Raw genomic sequence first — 23,933 nt, 5'->3', positions numbered from 1 at the left:
AGCGTGACTGGTCTAAGCCAAGAGAGCATTTCTTTACACCATGGTAAAGTGGCTCATGCAAATCTTTATGAGAGACGGGGAAGTGGCCCCAAGGTGGTGTGCTCTGATCAAGGCTCCAAACCTTGATCAGAGCACAAGACAGAGCCTGAGTGGGTGGAGAGAGGTCGGGTTATGGTTATGGTCCTGCTGTGAACACCAACAGTGCTTCCATCAAGCAGCTGACACACTTCAGGCCACTCAATTGAGCATCGTGTTAGTGCCTTTGCTTGTAACCATACCAAATACCCGATGAATCAACTTAAGGAAGGAAAGGGTTAGGTAGACTCCACAATGGCAGAGGAGGCATGGCAGCCAATCCAGCTCCAGTCCCTGGCTGTAGAAGGCTGCTGGGAAGACCAGAAAGGAGAGGGAGAGGAATGATTGCTCTCTGTTGGCTTTGTCCTTTCCTCCTTTTTATTCAGGCTGGGACAATAGCCCATGAGATGGTGTCACATTCAGGGTAGGCCTTCCCCAATCAGTTAACCCTCTCTGGAAATGCTCTCATAGACACACCCCAAGGATGCTTACTATTATACTAGGTGTTTCTTCACACTTGAACACAGCCAAAAGACTGAGAATTGATGAGCTTCTTATCCAATGGAGTTGATAATAAAAATTAACCATCCAGGCCAAGCATATAGTTACATGACTATAATCCTAGCACTTGGAAGTAGAGGAAGGAAGATCAGAAGTTCAAGACTATCCTTGGCCAATAGGGACTTTGAGGCCAGCCTGGGCTATATGAGATGGTTGGAAATAACCATCACAAGTACTGTCCCACCCCTTCACATCACTAGCTCCTGGGGCACCTGGATTCTGCATTTTCCCCCAACATCAAGAGAAGTGATAAGATGGCCTGTGTCATTTCACTTTTTAGTAGGATTTGCCTCCTGACATTGGGGATTCTCCAAGCACAGGAAGAGCACCCCCAAAGTAACAGATGACATTCTCACTGTGGAGGAAAGGGACTCAGCACAGTACCCTGTGGGCCATAGGCACCAACCTTTGCTCACAGATGCTTTGCTGACATACCATGAGGTGTTCCCAGGGATTCGGATCACCTGGAGTGCTGAGCAACTTTTAACCCAGTGTTCACTTTCTCGAGCTCTGGTTCTTCTACTGAACCCACTGTAAGGTGGCCATATTATATTCACACTCTCTGATGTGACAGATGATGAGGTTCTTTACCACCTTACCACCCACCAGATGCAGAGCTCTTTCTGACCACCACAACATCATAATTTGCATGATCTAAAAGAAGTGAGGAAATAATGTATTTAAATCCTGTGGTCTTCATGAAGTTAGCAAAAGGGCACCCCCGGCATTTTACTGCGAACATCGCAAACCCTGTACTCAGAGTGGCAAGCGCTATAATCTACAGGGCTGTTTGACAGGATGGCTCTTTCCAGTTGCTTCTCGCCAGAGAGGAAGGCTCACTAGAGCCGCGTGGCTAGAAAACCATCCATTTTCTGTGAAATAAGGAAAGCACTGGGGGCCTAAATAGTCAGGTTATCAAATGTCTTACATACAAACAGCCACCTTAAAAGGACTGCCACATAAGCAATGGTTTTCTCCCGATGGTAATGTTTGCTATTTTAACGTACAATATGGCACTTTGCAGACACAGGAAACTCAATGAATTTTCCTTGGTGGTGATAACAGCTGGAGCTAACAGAAATTGTCTCTTATTTTGGTAACAAAAGGCCTGGCATTTATTATTTTCGTGGAAGCCATAGAGGCATTTTAAAATAGTACACTAAAAATGTGGGTGAGGTGTTAGTCTTCCTGGGTATCATTACCAATTTTGATGCGCTCAAAATAAGATTACTACTATCCACTAAAACACAGCCCCTGCATTCCACTCCCCCAACTTTCTGTAATGTCAATGGCTCAAATGTCATAAATTAATCTAAACTAAGGATTAATGGTTGGTAAAAAACTGTTAACTGAGCTGCAGACTTCATTTAGATTTCCTACCATTTCATCTCAGTGAGAGATGCCAACACCAATTCGAACTGCAGGGTCTCTAACACTTTGGTAGCAAAATTACATTAATTCAGACTGACTGGATTAGATGCAAGATGGCTTGGGAAGGCCGCAGAATCCAGCCTTTTCTATGCCAAATGCTTAGGATGTTACACTCTGTTTTCATCCTGCCCAGAAATCAAGGGGTGGGGGAGGCACTGGATATATTCTTGTCAGTTTTAGAGATGATACAGTCAGCCCTAGGATGCCAAACAATGTTTGCAAGACATCTCTCTGGGGAGTAGGTCTGGTCTCAGGTCTTTCCCTGCCCCTCAGGGTCTCTCCATCCCTACCCCACCCCTCTCTGTATGCATGTGTACACATGTGCATGTGGAGGTGAGAGGTCAACCTCAGGCTTCCTTGCTCGGCACTGCCCACCTTATTTGGGCTAAGGCCTTTCTTATCCCAAAGTCCTTGACCATGGTTACAGTGGTATAGACTGGGGAGACATTCATTCCAGGTGTGAAACATTGAGCCACATCTGCCCAGATCCCTACTTCCAAAGGTCATGTGGGTCAGCTCTAGCAGGTAACCTCAACAGGGTGGATGACTGTCCTAAACCAATAACGAATATGGAGTTTTCTGGGGTATGTAGACTGGGTTTCAACGATGCAAGAAACACAGAAGCTCCACCCTTCCACCTGGGTTAGGGTGGGGCTAGATGAGGGAGGGGCTTGGTAAGGGAGGGGCTGGATGAGGGAGGGGCTGGATGAGGGAGGGGCTTGGTGAGGGAGAGGCTAGGCAAGGGTGGGGCCGGCCTGTTCTCCAGCCAGAGCATGGAGAAGCATGTTGCAAACATCCCCACTGTCTTTGGCTTTCCTTTCCTGAGTGTTTTAAGGCTTAATTAATGCGTGTAAAGTGATCTGAAACATGGGAAGGAAAAGAGCCAGGGACCCGCAGAGTGCCAATGATTACCTGAGGCCAGACAGCTGTAAAAGGGAGCTGGAGGGGGGCCTGGAGAGGCTGGGAGAGGACTCTGCTTAGCCGCCAGCTGGCTGGCCCCATGCCAGCTTGGACTGTTTTTGGCAGGGTTCGGCCCCATGCCTTCCTCTCAAGGCTGACAAGGCAGCCACACTCAGGAGAAACAATTCTTTCGGGACCTGAACTGGAGTGAAAGAACCAGTGTGAAGACACAAAGTATGGCCATTTGCATGAGCCGACCCTACAGTGGAGGAGACAGACAACACTTATCCACCTCTCTTGTCAAGGCAAGGCAACCGCCGATGCCTACATTTCGGGGGCCCTGACGGGATGCACACAGACACATCAAAGAGATGAATGAGTCACAGCTTTCCTCTTGACAGGAGCACAGTGACAGTCCCATTACCCGTGGGAGGCCAGGAATCTCTTTAAAATGCTGGGTGGAAATAATGCGGTCCAGGGCCCACGCTGTTGCCCCAGCTCCTTAGTGTGTTAGTAACAGGGTAAGGCTATCAGTTTCATGGAGGATGTTAAGGCTTGCGACTCCACAGGGCGATGTCAGGCCGCCCCTCGTTGCAACTCAAAGCATGCAGAGAAGCAAGTGGCCACTCTTCCTCCCACTCTATCCTGATTCCTACCCATAGCTACGAAGTCGGAGAGTATCCAGCACGGAGCCCCTGCACATACCTGCGTACACAGATGGGAGTTAGATATACAGAGGAACCCAAACTGTTATGATGATGGAGTTGGCAAAAAGGGTTGTTTGTGTAATCCAAAGTTTATGCTGGGTCTTCATCGTGTTTCAGCATACTGCTTGGGCTAACGGTTGGGTTGTTATCCACCTCCAGAACCCACAATCTGAGGATGTGGCTGCTGGCAGCACCCTATAGTTTAGTAATTGGGGTAGAAGGAGACTTGCTTTCCTGGCTCATGAAAGAATTCCAGAAGGCTCTGATGGCCTCGAAGTGGGACTCACTCCAAGATCAGGTCTGTAGCTATAACATAAAATGCCTACGAAGTGGATTGAGACATCCCCCCAAAGACGGGACTTTCTATTGCTTCTCTGACTGAGCAGTTAAATGGCCAAGAGACACTGTCATGCCCAGCTTCCACCACAGCAATTCAGGCTGTTGTTCTCTATGATCCTCACCCCTGACTGGCTCCTACTGTCTGATGTCGGTGGTGGGTGCAAGATCACCTATTGCTAATGGGTCATGAAAGGGTCTTCTGAAGCTATCAATAGTAAATTCCTTCATATCCACATCTAAACAAACATAATGGTAATCTCTAGTCAGTCACCCCACCTTCTGTCATCTAAATAATGACAGATCTAAGTCATCCTCCACTGGGTCCAAGGAAAGTCTCTACAAAGCTCAGCACCCTTCATGCCCTAGAACTGTGCCCTTAGCTCTGCTGGTTCTGCAGCTTGCTGAGATAGATCAGCCTCCAAAGCTGAAAACCACATTTTGTTTTGTTTTATGACAGAGCCTCACTATGTAGATGCGGCTGTCCTTGAGCTCACAGAGATCCACCTGCCGCAGCCTTCCGGTGCTAGGATTAAAGGCATATGTCACCACACCTGTCTGGCATAGCTAAATTCTTAGAATAAATCTTAACCAACCTCCCTTCCCTCCCTCCTCCTCCTTCTTCTCTCTTCTTCCATTCTATATGTTATGGAATAATCTCTTTGTACTCTGTGAAGATGCGTCTTTGCCAAGGCGCCTTCTCATTGGTTTAATAAAAGAGCTGACCAGCCAATAGCTAGGCAGGAAGAAGTAGGCAGGGACAGCCAAAATGAAAGGATGCTGGGAAGAAGGGAGGAGTAACATGGAGTCGCCAGCCAGACACAGAGAAAGCAGGAGATGGACATGCCCTGATGAAAAAAGGGACCACCATGCGGTAGAGTGTAGATAAGAAATATGGGTTAATTTAAGATGTAAGAGCTGGTTAGTAACAAGCCTAAGCTATCAGCCAAACATGTATAATGAATAAGAAGTCTCTTTGTGGTTATTTGGGAGCTGGCTGGTGGGACCAAGCTGACTATTGGTCCCAGCAGAAAACTCCGCCTACACCTATAGGTTCTGTTGCTCTGGAGAACCCTGAACTAGTGCAAATGCCTTCTTATTTTTTAACTTTATTCATTCATTTAATTTTTTTTTTTGACACAGGATCTTTGGCTATGTAGCCTAGGATGACCTTGAATTTTTGATCTTTAAGATCACAGATGTGTGCTACCGTACCCAATTTATGTAATGTTGGGAATCTAATTTGGGGTCTCCTGCATGCTAGGCCAGCAAACTACCTACTAAAGTATACCCCCAGTTCCTCATTCATTTGTTTGAAGAAAAAAATGAGCACCTACTATAGATCAGACACTTTTTTATTTCGTTTGTTTTTGTTTCAAGACAGGGTCTCTGTAGCCCAGGCTGGCCTCAAATTCTCATCAGTTCTGCTGCCTTGACCTTCCATGTGCTAGGATTAAAGGCATTAGCCACCAGAGCCAGCTCAGACACTTTTATGTTCTTGACAAGTCTCAGTGGAAAAAAAAAAAAAAAAAAAAGCAAAGATTCCTGGCACCGTGGAACTTCTACTGCTGTGCGTAGAAGAGACAGTGGATTATAAAGATCGTAGATCAAAGGTGTTAGAAAGTGATCAGGGCAAAGAGAGAGGGAAAACAGAGCAGGATCCGGAGAAACAGGAGACACTGGGGAAGTGACTCTGGGCAGGGGCTTACGGGACATAAAGGGGTTGGTCGTGTAGAGACCGAAATCACCTTCAGTGCTCTAGGGACCCAGGCCTAGAATTTACAGCAATTCCTCATGCGACAATGTCTCTCTTCAGTCAGCCTGTGATCCTCCACGGCTTGGCCATGCTTGAATGTCCCCTCCAGCGGACTTTCCACTCCACTCTTCTATGCACCATGACGAAGTCACTCGGGGATTAATCCCAGCAGAAAGCTAACCACGGCTCCGGGCCGAACCGTTCACAGGAAGTGTCAGTGTTTGCGCTCAGGGCCTGAGGTCACCGGAGAAGATTCAGCGAGGCGCCGCCCACCAGTGATGCCATCAGCCAAGGGGGGGGGGTGATGACATTGTCTGGCCCGTCCCTTCCTGCCGTTCTCCACCTTCCCTTTTGTCTCCTTTCTTGGCCATACCCAGCCAGCAGCCAGCTGATCCGGGAGTCTGCGACACCTACATGGGCAAAAGCAGCTTCAGCAACTCAGAGAAGAACACGTCTGAGGATGGCCCGGAAGACAACTGTCCCCACGTCGGGGACAGCTGGCGCTCAACTCAGGGCACGAAGGACATGATGTCGCTGCACAGCGGTGTAACCACTGGCGTTGTTTGCTTTAAGGACATCCGTGTGGTTTGGCTTTTGTCAACTTGACACAAACCAGAGTCGCCCGGGAAGAGGGACCCTCAACTGGAGAATTGCCTCCATTAGAATGGTCTGTGGGCAGATCTGTGGGGCGTGTTTTTAAACAGCTGGTTGATGTGGGATGGGCAACGCCATCCCTGAGCATGTAGGTCCGGCCATATACATACATACATACATACATACATACATACATACATACATAAACTGAGTGAGCCAGAGGAAAAGCAAGCCAGTAAGTCGTGTCCCTCTGCGGACTCAGCTTCAGTTCCTGCCTCCAGGTTCCTGCCTGACTTCTCTCAGCGATGGATGAGGACCTGGAAATGGTAAGATGAAATGAAAAACTCTTCCGCAAGCTGTTTCTGGCCAGCGTTTTATCACAGCAACAGAGAGGCGAACCAGAACAAGATTATTTTCATTCCCACAGCCTACAGTAACCACTGGCTCAAAGCTTGGTCCAGTCACAACTGGATGAATGAATGAATCTGGGAATGAATGAATGAATGGCCATTTCTTTATCACCGACACCCCTCCTGGTACGCTTCAGCCTTGCGCTTTGCTTAGTAACGGGGCTGCTTTGTGGCGTCGCACCGTTCCCTGCCTGTGCTAAGGTGACTTGGATCCAAGTGTTCACACCGTCTTAAGGCCACACGGATGGTATAACTGTAGTCATTAGAGTGTTTCCACGAAGGGAGCAAATAAACCCGTCAAATGGAACTTTACACAAATCCTTCCAAGCAGTTCACCAGGAAGGTACAATACCTTCCCATGCCCTTGCCCTGACTGGCCCCTTCCTTGAAAATGTACTTACTCACTCTTTGATATTTCTGTATATTAGGCCTGATGTCTCTCAGCCCTTCACCTGGCTAGCAACAGGTTGGGACCCATCATGAGACGTGACAGAGAGGAGGAGGAAGTGGAAGGCCACGACAGTGCTGGCTGCTGACTTCCTCACAGGTGCAGGAGAGCTGAGAAGTGACTCCCCGAGGGCCCATTGGACTCCAGGTGCCACTAGGTCTGCCTGGGGACATCCTGAATCACACTGATGATTCACCTTCTAGCTAAGATACTTGACTTCTTGGGGTTTACCAAGCCTTTCAGAGGGGACACCAGAAAGTGATCGATTTCCACTGAAGACGTGTGCGCCCTGTGTGTAAAGTGGAATCAGTTCTGTCCCTGACGCAGAGCAAAACAGTGCACATGGGTGACCGTGGTATGGCACAACCCAGAGCTGGAAGCCCCAGGGGGGAAATCTGGACAGCACAGGTCCTGCCGGCAAAATTTCTCAGCAGAGACTAAACTATTTTCAAGCATCTTCATGTGGCCGTCCTATGGACTGGGGCTTTGCCACAGGTAAGAAAGGAGGATGCCAGAGACCTTCCTGCATTCCCATAGTACTTTGCAGAGAAGTAGTTGATAGAGGCAGATGGTATGCTCGGAAGAACAGGACTTGCTGGAAGTATGGGAGACCTGAGGCTCCCATTCCAGCTGCACTGCTCAGCAGCTGGGTGGCTTTGGACCAGTCCTTTCCTGACCTTCCACTGTATTTCTTTGGAAGCTGGGAATTACGTGCTTTCTGTTGGAGGTATGGTAAAGGTCACAGAAGTACTTGGAAGATGGACGGACGTACCATGTTACAACAGTAGGCATGAGAAAAGGTGCCTGTGGTGTTCAGTTAATGAGGTTTTAAAATCTTCCATCACATTTAGCTAGCCACCATTGGAAAGGTGAGGGCAACAATCGCTTTCAAAGGGATGTTTTTCTGCTCTGAAAATAGAAGTCAGAAGGCACGGTTTTAATTTTCTTCTTGGTGTAAAACTCCGTCACCATTGCTATTAGCAGTCTGGACAGAATCATGACCTTCTAACTGGGTGGTATCGACCAAGACTGATGGAATACGTTCAGTTGCCAAACCTTTCAAACAGGTTTTCCCAACTAAGGCACTGTTATCGTGAATTAGGAGCTAATGGGATTGTCTTCAAGGAGCACCTGCAAGATTTAAGTTACCGTCCAGGTGTGCCACAGTAAATGCAGAACCAAAAGGTTACCAGAGAGCCCGGAGGGTGGAAGTGGGGGTGGGGTGGAGGTGGGGTGGGGGCGGGGCTGGGAACAGGGGTATGGTGGACTCATGCAAGGAAACAGCTTTCTCCTGTTGAGAAAGAAACCTAGAATTTTTACAGTCCCCCTGACGGCACATGAGCTGATCTGTGAATCAATCTAGAATCATAATTTACTTTTGGTTTATGGGATTTGTGAATTTTCGCATTTGTTTTAATTTGTAATTAAGTTTTCTCTACGAGGCACACCATATGCCACCATTAATTCTCTCTTGTTGATTTCTTAGGAGATACATGAGTGCATATTTTGATGTAATTTTGGAGGTCTTTTGAAAATCAGATGACTACGTGGTGAGCCATATGGGGCTTTGTTATTTAAAACAGAAATTATAAAGCCAGAGAAGGCAAAAAAAAAAAAAAAAAAAAAAAAGTGTTAACGGGGAAAAGGTTGGGGGAAACTGGTTTCAAGCACACGAACTGTCCACTTTTCCCCTATATTCTGAAATCTCCGAGGATCCCGCGATGTCTCTTACCTTCTGTGAGCGCACTCTAGACCACAGGTGCACGGAGCAAACCTCCCCAACCACGCTTGTGTTTTCCGCTCGGGCTGCAGATTCTAGCATCTGCCTTCTGGGAGTTCGGCTGAAGCCAGCGTCTTTCTTTGCACACCCAGGCTTTGGCACTGAGCTCCGCTCTCTCCGCACTCACGGCGGCTCGGCTTTCCCGCCCGTGCTTTCCCGGGGCTCCCCCCCCTTCCCCGGCCGCTCCACAGTACGTGCAGGCTGCAGAGCGGGCTGAGGCCCGGACGGCGAGCGCTAGGACCCAGCAGGACTCCGGGCCCGGGTGGGAGCCGAGCCGCCGACCCCGGGCGGGCGCCGGGCGCTGGAGCCGGGTGTTCCGGCCGCGGTCGGTGCAGCTCGGCTGGGAGACGGCGCGACCCGGCGGCGGGGCCCCCCGCGAGTCCAGCGCCGCCGCAGCCCCCCAATGCGGCCGCGAGAAGCAGCGGGGGGGCAGGCGATCGAAGGTAACGAAAATGCGGCTCGCTGGCTGCCTAGCGAGCCTCTGCCCCGGTTAGCATTGTCACCCCGAGCCTCGCTGCCCAGGCTGCCCGCATTTGGGGGGCACCCTTGGCTTTTTATCTTAAAGGTGTTCGCCCCCATCTGTGCACCTAGTTTCGGATTGATTTATAGCATGCAGCTCAGAACGGGAAAGATCCGGGGATGGCGAGTTGCTTATTTTCATTAGTTTTTGTCTCAAAAGTAAGTTCATTAAAAAAAAAAAAGAAAAGAAAAGAAAGAAAGAAAGAAAAAGAAAGAAAAGTTTTTTCCTCCTGGAATTTGTAGATAGCTGGTTTTACATTTTTATTTTAAAAAATCGCAGACAATGGATATTTATAAAAATTACCGAATAATTGATGTAATTCTGTTAATGACTTCGGAGGAAGGCGGCTTTGGAGGGGTCCCCAGGCATGACTTGTATTTTCAAGGAACTAACGTGGTAAATGTGGAGTTTGACTGGGGCAGAGTTACAGCATCGCTGTAACTGTTTTGCTATCAATTATAAGCAAGAGTGTCGGATCTATGGGCAATTTAAACCTCTTTTTCAAATACCGGAGCTGCATATCCCGGTGTGACATGGACAAACCGGAGTATCCGGTGAAGGAAGCAGGAATGTTTCTGGTTTTGGAGAAATACGTTGCTTTGAGGAGAAAAACCCAGATTCCTAGCCGGGGAGACTATTTTTCATGCTTTGTTTATAGTCTGGGAATGACATTTGGGGAAGGGGAGCGCGGTCTTTCTTGGGAGCTTTTAATCGTGGGGGTTATTAATTTATTTAATTTATTAGTTTCAATTGGTTGGGCTCCGGGAGCCTTCCGTCACCAGGTTGTGCTAGCGTCGGGACACATGATTGCGAAGACGAAACTGCTAGCTGGGAAAGGACTGGACCCGGCTGGTGGAAGCTCCCCCGTGGCGCTGTCGTAGGCTGGGTGCTACTGGCTCATTGAGGAAAAGGGGAATGGCTTTCTGAGCTGAGGAAGACATCAGTATTTCCCTTTTGTTCCCTGTTTTTTCATTGATCGCCAGCTCTGCCTTAGCCAGGGGGAGCAGCTCTGAGGGTACAGAGCCCTGAAGACGGCACGGATGTCTGGAGCCCGCTCTAACTCTCACACTGATTGGTCAGTTAGCGGGAGACTTATGAAAACAGTCACCCGAAACCTTCTTTTAAGACCTTGCCTTAATTTCTGATCTGCCGTCTTGTGCATGGGTTTCCGCAAGGTTGCTTTTTTTGATCTGGGTGCATCTGGCTCGATCTGGGTGTCTTTATGTTTAATTTTTTTGTTGTTGTTTCTATCCAGATAAAGTAGGCCATTTTGGTGACAAATTTCTTTGCAGATGTCAGCTTCTAGCTCGCACTGATAGATGCGGGACTTCACAATACAGTCTCAATGATTTCTGTTCTTAAGTTGTAGAATGCAAAGTTGTTCAACTTGGTATTAATTTTTCCTAATTTTTTTCATCTGAGCATTTAAATAGCAACACCAGCAGATGGATGCTTAACTGTATCATTACTTTGATAATTTAAGTGCTTTGCAAATTAGCATGTTTCTCGAGCTAAATCTGTCTTTAGACAGTGAAAGAGAAAACAGACAATGAGGAGCAAGCAATCGTGATCAGCTTGCACACTATTGCAAGAAATCGTGGCGTCTGCTTTGAGCAGAATACATTCACATCCAAGAAAATGGGTGGTTGTTTTTGTTTTTGTTTTCCACAGAAGACTGAATTAGTGAGCACAATGAAATGGGATCACTCTAAGACAGAGCTTGACCCCTGTGGACATCTTCATTGGAGCCTTAAAGTGGCTCATTAAAGAAGCTGGGTTCCAGAAGTTGTTAACTGTATAAACACTTTTCTGATTGGTTTAAAAATTTAGACACAGGAAGTAGATGGTGTCTAGTAACCCAGGAATGGAGACACGGTTGTCATAGAAACTGAGAAGTGTCACCCCCCCACCCCCACCGCCCATGCATTTACTACCATGACCACACTTAAAAAACAAAGACCCCTGCATATCACCACAGATGCTCCGAGAGCATGCTGGCTTCTGTGAGCCTTCCCACAACATCTGTTGAAACCTGAGACCATGCCTGTCAAACCAAGGTCATTTTACAACATCAACCAAATTGCTCTCAGGTCCTGGATTTCATAACTGTATTTTTATTGAAAATAGTTCAGGGGAAAGCCTGAAAGCCAGGATGTGCATTCATGCTTACTTAGCATTTTGCAACCTCTGAGTTGCGCAAGGGGAAGGCTGGAAAGAATACATTTGAGCCATTAATTGTGGAATTGTGTGTTTACTCTCAGATGTGTGTATCTGCTGTTAGAACAAGTCTTCTTAGAGACCAGAATGCTGCCTATGGAGGAAGGCTCATCTGAGGGAAGGTATAATGAAGCCTTTTCCTGCTTGCAGGCAGTTTCCAGGTTGAGCTGAGGCATTTGACCTGAAGGTCTGTGGTATTTTGGACAGGTTCTCTCTGGCTGCCTGAGCAGAAACACGCAGACCGCCTGGGCTCTGGGGAGCAAAGGGCGGGGTGTTCTTGGTAGCTGAGCAGGGAGAGGAAGAACTCCTAAGTGGAATGGGGACTGTTTCCAGCCTGCAAATATGACTGCCCAGTTGACTTTGAAACGTTTCGTCTCCTGTGAATGGAGAATGGGGCTTTCATTTTGAGGCTCTTTTAGCTGCACCCCCACCCCAAGTCACCGGCACCTACATCAGCTGTACCTTCCTTACTCATGGAGAGGAATACCAAGGAGAAAAGTTTAACCCCCTCCCCCCTCCCCCACCCTCCCACTCCCCCAACCAACCCCGTTTCATTTAGTTGCTAAGTGGAAAATAGCCAAGCATGTGTCTCCTAAATTTTGACTCTGACGCTCTTCAGTAAAACTTGTCAATATAAAAAATCAACGCATTTGCTAGACTTGGACCCATCTTGTCAATGGCAATCTTTAAACTGTAAGGTTTTTAAAAAAGATTTATTTTTATTATTATTAATTATGTGTAGATGTATGTGTCGTCTGCATGTAGGCATGGGCACTCATGCCCATGCCTAGCGAGACCAGAGGGATCCTCTGGTGGTGGAGTTACAGACTGTTGTGAGCCACCTGACCTGGGCGCTGGGGATGGAACTCAGGTCCCCTGAAAGAGACCTCTTAACTACTGAGCCATCTCTCTAGACTCCTACATTTTTAAAAAAATACTTTGTTTATTTTTATTTTATGTATATTGGTGTTTTGCCTGCATGTATGTCTGTGTGAGGGTGTCAGAACTTCGAGTTACAGACTGCTGTGGGCTGCCATGTTAGTGCTAGGAATTGAACCCGGGTCCTCTGGAAGAACATTCAGTGCTCTTAACTGCTGAGCCATCTCTCAAGCCCCAGACCCCTAAATTTTAAGTTCTTTGTATTTGTTTAGAAGTAACTTCCCTCTGTACCTGGTATATCTAACACTACACTGGCTTTTCTTAAAACAGTTTTAAAACTTACCTAAATATACAGTTTGGGCCTTCTAAAAGGACATCACATCTCCCTTGTTTTTCCTCAACTGGTTGCCTCAAGGAGGGGGCCGAAAACAGAGGAGCTCCTAAATATGTTTTAGTGTTTATTTAATATCCTGCATCGATGGTGTAGCAAACAGCTTAGAGCCATGTAGTGTCTCTCATTTGATTTGGGGTGTGTTTCACGACCCCACATTATCAAATATTTAGTGTTCCAAGATAGCAAGTTTAGTTGAATGGCACAACTGGTCTCTCTCAGCAAAGGATTTCCTGTTGAGAACTTTCTTATCTGCAAGTACGGCAAACGGCCATTGGCAGGAAACTTGTCAGGTACTTGTTTTTACAAACTGAAGGAAATGAATTGAGACTTGTTGGTTTCTAGAATTTACCTCCATTCTCCACCGCCTGCCCCGAAGTTTGCTCAGAACAGCTCAAAGTGACTTTGGAGCTGTTGGATGAATTCGCTTCATATTGTTGGCGCGTCTGTGGATTTTCTTTTTTGACTTTAGAATTAGAAAAATTAATCCTTACACTGTCCTGTAAAGCTTATTTCACCGATACAAATTAACAAGATGTTCAATAAAGTCCTAATTCATTTTCAGTTGACAGAAAGTCGCTCACGTGACCACTGAAGCTGGCATTTTTTTGATGGTTGTGCCAAATTTTTAACAGTGGTTCCAGAACACCAACCAAATGCCAGTCTTAATTTTGGATTAGTGCAGAGAGGTAAAGGAGAGGGGGGTGCGGGGGAGAGCGAGCTGTACTTTCCTTCTGATGAGGGGAAATGGTTCATGAAGAACACATGTCAGGTGTGTGCCAGCCTCACTGACAGCAGAGAGCCCAAGTGAGGGGTGGGTTTGTGAAGGGCACTTGAGAGAGAAACACATCGTAGCTTTGAAAGCATTAACTATGTGAAAGGGTTATTTATTTCATTTTTTGACATTGGATATGCATGTGTTTAATTGCCTCGTGCCTGTGTTTAATTGCTTCAATTTATGGATATTCCAAATTCTGGAAAGCTGGGGGGAAGGACAAGCCTCTTTATAGGCTGTAAGAACATAGACCCCCCCCCCATAAGAGAACTACTTATTGGAATGGGCCACATGCATTTTTGTAGACCATTTCTGTTTTATATTTAGTGCCAAGTAGAATTGTAGGCAAGGCCCTCCTATTTAATGGAATCAAACAAAGCAGAGCTAGCTACTGTAGAGGAAGCAGGAACCCAGAGGTGGGGACCACCCTCTAGGCAGCACCTGGGGCTAGCCCTAGCCCTAGACCCCAGAACTCTGCCAGCGTAGTTGCGAACCCACTACTTTTTAAATGCCCCCCAAATAGTCTCCTAAGGAGGCCCGAGAGCCCTGCCTTTAGGGTCCTGTGTCGGCTCAGCCACAGAGAACTTTTGCCTTGACAATTTTTGAGGACCCTTGTTCTCAGGGTGAGGAGGGAAAAAGGTAGGAATTAATTATGTTTTGCAACACACCCTGAGAAACTACTAGGAACCCAGAGAAAGGGTCTGACCAGTCACTATATGAAAAGTCCTGAGCCCGATGATGATGAGAGACGCGAAAGGCTGTTTTTTAAGGAGGCACACACGAAGGCCTCCTTTATAAGTTATAGGAATGCCATGTGGGCATGTCCAAGACGGTCCACTGTCAACTTGCTAGAAGACCTGGATTCGGTGTCTGTCAGTGTTGTTCTATCAGGGGTAGAGATAGCTCATGTAATGTCACTTGGGAAGGAAAGGTTTGCCAAGCTGTGTACATCGGCTTGGCAGACTCAGGAGTGTTGAATCAAATGATAACACACAGATGATATTTGAATATCATCAAATAGACTCAATTTCTGCTCTACTATGAGAATGTTCTGGAACAGCGGTATGGAGATGGTGCTCAGTGCCCCCTTGTGTTCCAGATGCAACTGGTGTTAGGACTTCTAGGTGTGCTGGACAGGGAAATCCCCTTCAGTTCTACTTTGGGTTTTTAAATTGTTTTCTTTATTATTATTATTATTATTATTATTGTGTGTGATGTGTGTCATGGCAGCTGTGCATGCGTAGTCAGAGACAACTTTTCGAGAGTGGGTTCTAGGAATTGATTTCTGTTTTATATTTAGCACCAGGTAGGATCTTAGGCAAGCACTGGTCCCCGCTGAGCCATCTTCCAAGCCCCACCCTTGGTGTTTGCAAGAAGTGCGTGCGTGCGTGCGTACGTGCATGCGTGCGTGCATGCATGCTGAGCCCAGGTTAGGGAGACATCAGCAGACCTGGGCGAGCGATCTCGTGGGATAGTGCTTGGGAGGGACACAGCCCATCTCTCCGCATGGATCCTCGGGGGACTGCACAGCTGGGGGGTCCGGAAGAAGAAAGGACACAGGGCTCCTACTCGACACTCCATCACTGGCATTGTGTCTGCCCTCTTCCTACTGCCTGCCTGGGGCTGGAGATCATGATTAAAATAATCAGTGTTTGAGGAAGCCACAGAGCTTCCAACCATTTTTTTAAAGAAAGCATTTCCTCTAAAAGATGAAACTAGTAGAGAGCACAGAATTGTCGGCCACAGCAGTGGATGGAAATGATTGTGGCTAACTTTCAGTTATTGAATTGCGCTGAATAAAGCTTTTCATGGGTAGGCTGTTTAAGGCCTCCTGCCTCCTCCCACCTGCGCTTCAAGGAAGGCGTGTGTGGAGCCCTGGAAAACTAGCCAAACCTTCCGAGGCCATTCACCGCGACAGAGCCATTCCGCTCTGGATCTGAGCATTGCATCTCAATATTCTTGGGTCTTGTTGGTTTTCCATCATTTGTTTTGTTGCTCTGATCTTTGCAACAGGGTTTCATATATGCTAGGATGTCCTGGAACTTGCTGTGTAGTCAGAGATGGCCTTGAACTCCTGACCTACCTGCCTGGTTACAGGTGTGCACTCTCATGCTTGCTTTGTGTGGTGAGGGGAATCGAACCCTGGATTTCGTGCATGCCAGGCAAGCACTCTATCAAATGACTTTATACTTAGCCCAAGGGCTTGCTTTTTCAATGGAAGGATGTCCACCAGTTACCAGGACGCTTCTGTGGTTGTCCCTGAAGGGCTTTTCCGAGTGTGGCCCAGTGTATGCCCAGTACAAACGCAAAGCTCTGAAGTGGGCAAGTTCTGCTTGGGAAGGTAATTTTAGCATGTCATACAAGGTCGGTTTTGGAAACCCAGAAAGATCCCTTTGTGCTCTGAAATGTTCTGATTCAGCAAACTTAATAGTTGTATAGGCTTTAAAATGAATCAGCTGCTCACTACTGATGAGTTAATAAATCAAGACCATTGGTTGCTTCTTGGGACTATTAGCATGTAGAGCGGTCTCTTGAGAAACAATAACTTGGCAAGATTAGTCATATTGGGTGACAGAAAAATCGCATTGTCCTGTGAAGGGGCTTGTCTCCTTAGATGCTACTCACTGCCTTACTTTATTTGAGTCTCGTAATAACCCAGCGTTGATGTCCATATCTAACAGCAATGATTATGGTATGCGTGCTATACATGAAGAAACTGAGGCAACTACATTCCCAGAGCCACAGATTCTCTAAGAGGCAACTAGTTCTCACCTCCAGTTCCTGAACCCCAAACTACAGCCTTTCCCACCCACTGACCACATACACGTGTTCTGACGGTGTCTTGTCTGGGAGTGGTGGCATCCGCTTCCACAGTTGACAGGGAGTCTTCTCCCTAGAGAAATGGGAACATAGGATGGGGCAGGTTCTTGGCGATTTCCGGGAAGACGCTGCCTGTTGGCTTTTGTGTTCATATCTAAGTCCATAAGCGATGGGAGGGACCTCTTTGGTCCCTTGTGGGTGAGTTTACCTGCCTTCATCTTCATCTTTTAGAATGTCTTCAGCCAGCCCTGAGCACATGCACTCACTTGTTAAACAAAATGATTCTGCCCACAGCGTATGCTTTTCCTGGATTCCCAAGATAGTCTGCCCAGCCTCACTGCTGGTGGCAAATCTAACCTTTGACAGAGTTCCTGGACAGTACTCAGCTTTGGAAGTAGAAACAGCTCAACAAAGCTCATGTGTGCAAATACAGCAACAGCTCTCCAGTCACCTTATTTGATTGTGATCTGGGCAGCCTACTGTGCGCTAGATACTTGTGGCCGAATGGTTAGAACCAGCAAAGGGAGAGTTTGAGTCATGCGTATTCCTGGCTCTCAGGTCCTCTTGAAGGGATCCTGTAAGTAATTTGAACTGGATGGAGCGTATTCCTGCTTCACAGGTATGAGTTCGTGTATTTCATGTATGTGAAATCACTTCAAGGGATTGGTCAAGGAACCTGCTAAAGACGTATTTGTAAATGTAGGGAAATGGGTCATCCATGAATTCAGAGAACACTAATTAGACACTTACTGCATACCACGGACTGTGCCCTAATCCTGCTTTGGGATTCATACCAACCTTTTAAGTGGAACTATCTCGAAATGTGGCTGTTCCAAAGTTTATTCGGACACCATCTTTGCAAGGACCGTTGAAGGTTATATATTTATATCTGAGATCTGATCCCAGGGAGGGATAGGAGTCAGCCAGCAGTGAGTGAGCTGTCCTCCTCTAGAGGACACTGTGTGGAACTGGGACTCTCAGCCCTTGGCTCAGGACCACTCTCAGGGGACACAGACCCTAGCACTCGAGGTCCTCATCCGAGCTGGCAGAGCAAGCGGTACCCACAGAAGGTACTTCGGTCTGGACACCTTTTGAAGGTGGGGCTGCTGTGCACTGGGATGTTAGGCACAAAGGGGACAAGGCCAGGGTCGTCTTAGCAGCTTTCACTGTTACTCTGTGTTCATCAGCTCCTTCCCCGCTCTTAGAACTGTAGGTGTGTGTGTGTGTGTGTGTGTGTGTGTGTGTGTGTGTGTGCGCGCATGTGCGCGAGTGCGCGCGCGTTCACGTGCACTCATGCACGAATGTCCTCCTGCTCATGGAGAACAGATGTTGGTATCAAGTGTCTACTTCAGTTGCTTTCCACCTCATTTTCTGAGACATGGTCTCCCACCACACTTAGAGCTCTTGTTTTTGCCTAGACGGGCTGGCCAGCAAATCCTAGGGATCCTCCTGTCTCTGCCTCCCTGTCCTCGAGTTGCACATGCACCCAGCTCTTGATGTGGGCATATCAAACTCAGGTCCTCGTGATTTGCACGGCAAGTACTGTACTGACTGAGCTGTCTCCCTGGCCCTGATATGATGTGTCTTCCAGGTACCGTGGGAACTTGCGAGTACGTGAATGTCCCTAGAGAGCAGGACTTTAGTGGGAGAGTGGGACCGCGAGATGGGGGCGTACGGTTCAGAGTCTAAACATTTGGGTGGAAAGAATGTCCAGGAAGGAGATGTGTCTGTTTTCTGTCCTGTTCCATTCCATTCCTTTCCACTTTCTGTCTGTCACCACCATGCTCCTCGTTTTCCAGGTTAGGACACTTAGGCTCCATCTCTACCACAGGCATGCGCGTTATCCCGCAGGCTTCTGGTGCCGTCTTTCAGTTCCTCTTGTCTTGAGTTCTGGCACTTCACTCCACGAATCCCCCAGGTGACCTCAGGGAGGCTCTGTGGGCAGGCTTCTTCCCTTCCTCTCCTCTTAGAAGCCTTCTGCCCTTGCACCACTCCGCAGGTCTGTGCTTTGATGCCGGACTCCCTTCTCTGACTTATTTTCGCCATCGCAGATATGGGCGCCGCGGGAGTTACTTAACCTTAGACTCCAGTCTTAGCTGCTGTTTCCTTAAGTAACCTGGGAATCCTAAAAGGATATTGGGGAAGGGATTGCCACAGAGCTTGGCATCTAGTCGCGACTCAGATTATTGAGCAATTGTTGTTGTTGTTTTCCTAATTTTGCTACTGTCTCCATTGCTTATTGAGAACCCGCCTAGGTCCCCTGATGCCCAGAGTGGTGGTTTGGATGTCATTGGCCCCCATAAGCTCATAGGGAGTGTCACTATGAGGAGGTGTTCTGTGTGGTGTGAGGGATGTGGGTTCATTCTCATGCAACATACATGTACACATACCAACTCTACTCTATAGTAGAGTATATATTTACATATTGTGTCTGCATCCCTTATAAATGCATATAAACATTATGTGTCATCTTACAGCTGTGCCCACAGTTATATTTGTTCTAGGTGAGCTGTATTCCACCTCTTCAGCTGCATTTCTTTCTGTGTTTTGGTTTATGGACCATTATGTTATATACTTAATTGAATTATTAAACTTTTAATTGAATTATACATGTAAATAAGGGCATAGCTCTCAAGCTTGATTTTAAGTGAACATAACAACACATAACAGCATCTAGTCCAACAAATCAAACATTATCTATATCTAAGAAGTACCCTTGTGCCCTAAACCTTACTCTCCCTTGGAAGGTGATCACTTCCCTAATTTTGAGCACCATTGGCCAGTTTTGTCTGTGTATGAATTTTATATAAAAATAACCAAGCCAATGAGACGGCTTAGTGGGAGTCTTAGTTAGGGTTTTATTGCTGTGGAGAGACACCATGTCCAACTCTTAAAAAGGAACACATTTAATTGGGACTGGCTTACAGGTCAGCATCATGGCGGGAAGCATGGCGGCATGCGGGCAGACACCGTGCAGGAGAGGAGCTGAGAGTTCTACATCCGGACAGGCAGGCAGCAGGAAGAGAGAGTGCCCACTGGGTCTGGCTTGGACTTCTGAAACCCCAAAGCCCACCCGCAGTGACACACTTCCTCCAACAAGGCCACACCTCCTAATAGTGCCACTCCCTATGAGTGTAGGTGGGCCTTTTCCATTCAAACCACCACAGCAGGTAAAGGAACTTGCCACTAAGCCTGACTACCGGAGTTCAATTCCCAGGACCCCCATGGTGGAATGAGAGAACCAACACCTGCAACTTGTCTGTCATCTACACACACACACACACACACACACACACACACACACACACACACACGAATAAATAAAATGTAACATACCTTTAAAAACCATGAACTGTCTTTTGTGTTTGCTTTTCCTATTTTTCATTTAGTTTCTGAGAATTCCCATGAGACTGATCGTTACACATAGTGATAATGTGCTCTTGTATTGCTGTATAATGTTTATGGTTTTAGAAATAGTGCTGGCATGAACTTTCCCACGTGATTTTTTAGTGAGCATGGGCTACATTTATGCCTAAGAGCTACTTGCTGTGTCCAAGGTTCGGTACCCAGAAATAATTAAGTTTATGAATTCTAGCATGTATTGCAAATTCTTTTGAAATTTTTTTATAGGTGATCAATCATATGATATGCAGATGACATCCGTGTTCCGTGCCAATCTTTGTGGCTGTGGTTTCTTTTCCCTGCAGCCCTGGCTAGATGCCCTTGCAGTGTATGTACTGAGGGTGAGAAGTCTCTGTCGGTTCCAGGGTTGTGTTGGTGACCTTACCCACTGTCGTACTCAGAAGTGCAGTGTTGGCGGGGTGTCTTGTAGACTCCTTTGTCCAGTGCAAAAGTTATTTTTATTTTCTCATTTTTTAAATTTATTTCCTAAATCTTGGATAGATGTCAAATTATTTTCTGCATTCATTGTGCTATTTATATATTTTTTCCTTTAATATGATGAATATCATTAGTTGAATTTAAAATATTAAATTAACCTTAACTCTTCTGGAAAAAGATCACTGTTTTAAATCTTCTATGTGCATCCATAGTACTGATTTGATGATAATTCTTAGTTTGATGTCTATGTTCAGGAGTGTAGTTTAATTCTATAGTTCTCTTTTTTAAAGCATTATTTTTATTTTCTGTATATGAATGTTTTGCCTGCATGAATGTCTGTGTACTATGTGCCTACCTAGCACTTTCAGAGGCCAGAAGAAAGCTCTGAAACCCATAGAACTGGAATTATAGATGATTGTGAGCTGCCATGTGGATGCCGGGAACCAAACCTGGGTCCTCTGGAAGGGCGGCCCGTGCTCTTAACTACTGAGCCATCTCTCCAGGCCCAAGCTCTCTTTTCTTACCAGGTTTTGGCATCTTGGTTTGGTTTGGTTTGGTTTTCCCTGTAGAATAAGATAGAGTCCCCTTTTCTGTTATTGGGACTCATTTTTGTAAGATTAATAGGTTGTATTTATTCTTCAGAATATCTCTAGAGGATCCACTTTCTAAAAGTGACCTGACTCCATTTCCTTTACAGTAAGGTTATTCTGCCATACTTTTTCTTCTTGATTCCATTTTAACAATTCATGACTGTTAAGATCTTTTCATTAGCATACAGAATAATTTGTTTCACCATGACCTGCTTGTGCGTGTGTGCATGTGTGCGTGTGTGCCGTGTTCATCCCTGTCCCCTTACCCCCCTCCCCCTCACTCCCACCCCTTCCTGGCCCCGGTCTTCCTCTCTGCTTTCATATTTCCTATAGTCTCCAATCTCAGTTCCACTTAGGGGAGAAAACATGTGACTGTCTTTCTGAGTCTGGCTTCCTTCTCTTCACGCAATGGCCCCTTTAGTTCCATCCGTCTCCCCTGCAAAGGACATGATTTCATTCTTTGCAGCTTCGTGAAGATCCCTTGGGTTCTTGTACCACATTTCCTTCTGAGAATTTATTTCGTCTCAGCTTGGCCGTTTTAGGGTATGATGATTGTGCGAGCCTGATAGTGTTTTAAACCCCTAGGCTGTCACAATTTGTAGTCAGTCGTTCCTAAAATGTCACTTGTACGTTTGCTTGCTTTGTCTTCATCTGTGTCACCAGAAGTTGTGATATAGCATCCTCTTAGCATCTTGCATCCTCTTCATGGTGTCTCTATTTAGTTTTTGCCTGTGTCTTTATTACTTTTAATCTTGGAGTTTATTGTTTTGTTGTTTTTCTACCTTCCGAAGGTTACAGTTTAGTTCATTAATTTTTGAAGCTTTTTTTAAATGTAAAAATTCAATCTATCAATTAGATTCTAAGAACTAAATTAGCTTTCACAAGTTTTAATATGTTTAGCTCTAAATAGCTTCTAAGTTTATTATTACGTTTCTTTGTTCAATAAGCTACTAAAATGTTTTTTTTCTAAGCTTATGGGAGTCCCTTCCTTCCTTCCTTCCTTCCTTCCTTCCTTCCTTCCTTCCTTCCTTCCTTCCTTCCTTCCTTCCTTCCTTCCTTCCTTCCTTCCCTCCCTCCCTCCCTCCCTCCCTCCCTCCCTCCCTCCCTCTCTCCCTCCCTTCCTTCCTTTGAGACAGGGTCTTTTTTAGTAGCCAGGATGCCTGGAACTCAGTATACAGCCAGGTGTTCTTGAACTTATGGGAGTCCTTCTGCCTCAGTTTACCTAGGGCTAAGATTACGAGCTTAAATCACTATGCCCAGCAGGTGTTTATTAGTGGTATATACGTGTATGTTTGGGGAGCGGGGGTTGAGTCTTAAATGCCAGAGGTTACATGTAGAAGTCAGAGGACAGCTTTTAAGAGTTGGTTCTGTTCTTCCACTGTGGAATCTGGGGATCAAACTCAAGTCCTTAGGTTTGAGCAGCAAGCGCTTTTACTCACTCACCCATCCTGCTGGCCCCTGGTAGGTATTTTTTAAGTTGTATTTTTAAAAAAAGATTTATTATTTTCAATTATGTGTGGATGTGTGTGCTTGCATGTGGGAATACATATGTGTGTGATGTGCACATGAAAGCCAAAGGTATCTGATTCCCTGGGCTAGACTTTAGATGGTTGTGGACCACCTGACATGGGGGCTGGGACCTGAATTCGGATCCTCTGGAAGAGCAGCAAGTGCTCTGAATCGCTGAACCATCTCTCCATCCCCTTGAGTTGTCTTTTTGTTATTGATTTAAACAACTGGATTTTGGTTGAAGATGTCGTGTCCTGTTATTTTCTGGCATCTGCTGCTGCTGAGTAATCATGGCTAAGTCTAATTTTCGCTTGTGTTCAAGCAAGACTGCTTTACTAATTTTAAATATATTCTCTTTATTTAAGGTTGCACAGTTTTATTATAAAGAACCTTGGTGTGAAGGTTTTATTGTTTTTATTTTATTTTTATTTGAGACAGGGTGTCATATAGCTCAGACTGGCCTTGAGCTTGCTATATAGCTGAAGCTGGCCTTGAACTCCTGCTTTCCCTGATTCCATTTTGACAGCGCTGGGATCATAGGCATACACCTCCATGACCAGCTGCAAAGTGCCTGGATCATAGGCATACACCTCCATGACCAGCTGCAAAGTGCCTGGGTCATAGGCATACACCTCTGTGAACAGGTGCAATTTTTTTTTTTTTTTTTTTTTTTTTTTTTTTTTTTTTTTTTTTTTTTTTTTTTTTTTTTTTTTAGCATATATTTATACTTGGAGTTTCCAGAATGCTAGTTCTGGAAGATTCTCAGAATATTGTCTTCATGCTGTATTCTTTCTAAGTTGACCATTAAACTTCTTCAATTCTCTGTTTGCACTCATCCCTTAGGCTAAGATATAAAATAGTTCTCCAGTCTTTTTCATGCTCTTTAATCTTAGTGTTTATTATTTTGTTATTTTCCTGGCTTACTAATGTTGCCTGTTAGTTCATTAATTTTGAAGTTTTTGTTTTTCAAATATGAGAGTGTAATCTATCAATCAATTGGATTCTAAGTACAATCTGTAATTTATTCTGTGTCTTATCTAATGTTGCCTACGGATACTGAGCGTCATTTGATTGAACACTTATTTTCTGTTTCGTGTCTGATCATTGCGAAGTTCGGAGCCTGTGGCTTCAGCTCTGCCCTGCATTGTCTCACTGCTCATGCGCTTTGTTTCCGGGGACATGGTGTATTGTCTATTGTTTGGTTTTATTTTGTTTTCCTGTGACTTTGTTTTGGAGTCCATCCATGGGAATTCTCTGAGTTTGAGTTGAATGTGAGTTTCTCTAGCACTGATATTTTCTTCTGCCTGTTTGTTGGGATCATTCCTGATTTGTAACATCTGAGTCTACAATCCACACAAGCCACCCGTTCATCTTGAGGCCTGTCTTGTGCTTAC

At 46.0% G+C, this 23,933-nt stretch overlaps 1 protein-coding gene and 1 long non-coding RNA gene across 8 annotated transcripts in view; one reads left to right on the top strand and one right to left on the bottom strand.

The window, feature by feature from the left end:
• Positions 1–5,170: 5,170 nt before the first annotated feature.
• On the bottom strand, positions 5,171–9,204 carry LOC119089005. The gene is made up of 3 exons (XR_005092783.1): positions 8,951–9,204; positions 6,563–6,677; positions 5,171–6,176 (listed from the first exon to the last, which is right to left on the bottom strand). It is a non-coding gene; the product is annotated as an uncharacterized LOC119089005 (long non-coding RNA).
• A 121-nt stretch (positions 9,205–9,325) lies between these two features.
• Foxn3 (forkhead box N3) overlaps positions 9,326–23,933 on the top strand; it is a 396,979-nt gene continuing 382,371 nt past the window's right edge. For 6 of the 7 annotated variants that reach the window (XM_028886613.2, XM_028886620.2, XM_028886618.2 and 3 more), the window contains exon 1: positions 9,326–9,441. The gene's annotated coding sequence lies outside the window, so the exon portion shown is untranslated. The remainder of the gene's footprint in view (positions 9,442–23,933) is intronic. The other variant, XM_037210775.1, reaches the window with a different exon arrangement.

The sequence above is a fragment of the Peromyscus leucopus genome, chromosome 14, assembly GCF_004664715.2.
Source record: "Peromyscus leucopus breed LL Stock chromosome 14, UCI_PerLeu_2.1, whole genome shotgun sequence".
In the NCBI taxonomy this organism is placed as follows: domain Eukaryota; kingdom Metazoa; phylum Chordata; class Mammalia; order Rodentia; family Cricetidae; genus Peromyscus; species Peromyscus leucopus.
The sequence above is the reverse complement of the archived record's forward strand: the minus strand, read 5'-3'. Positions and strand labels throughout refer to the sequence as shown.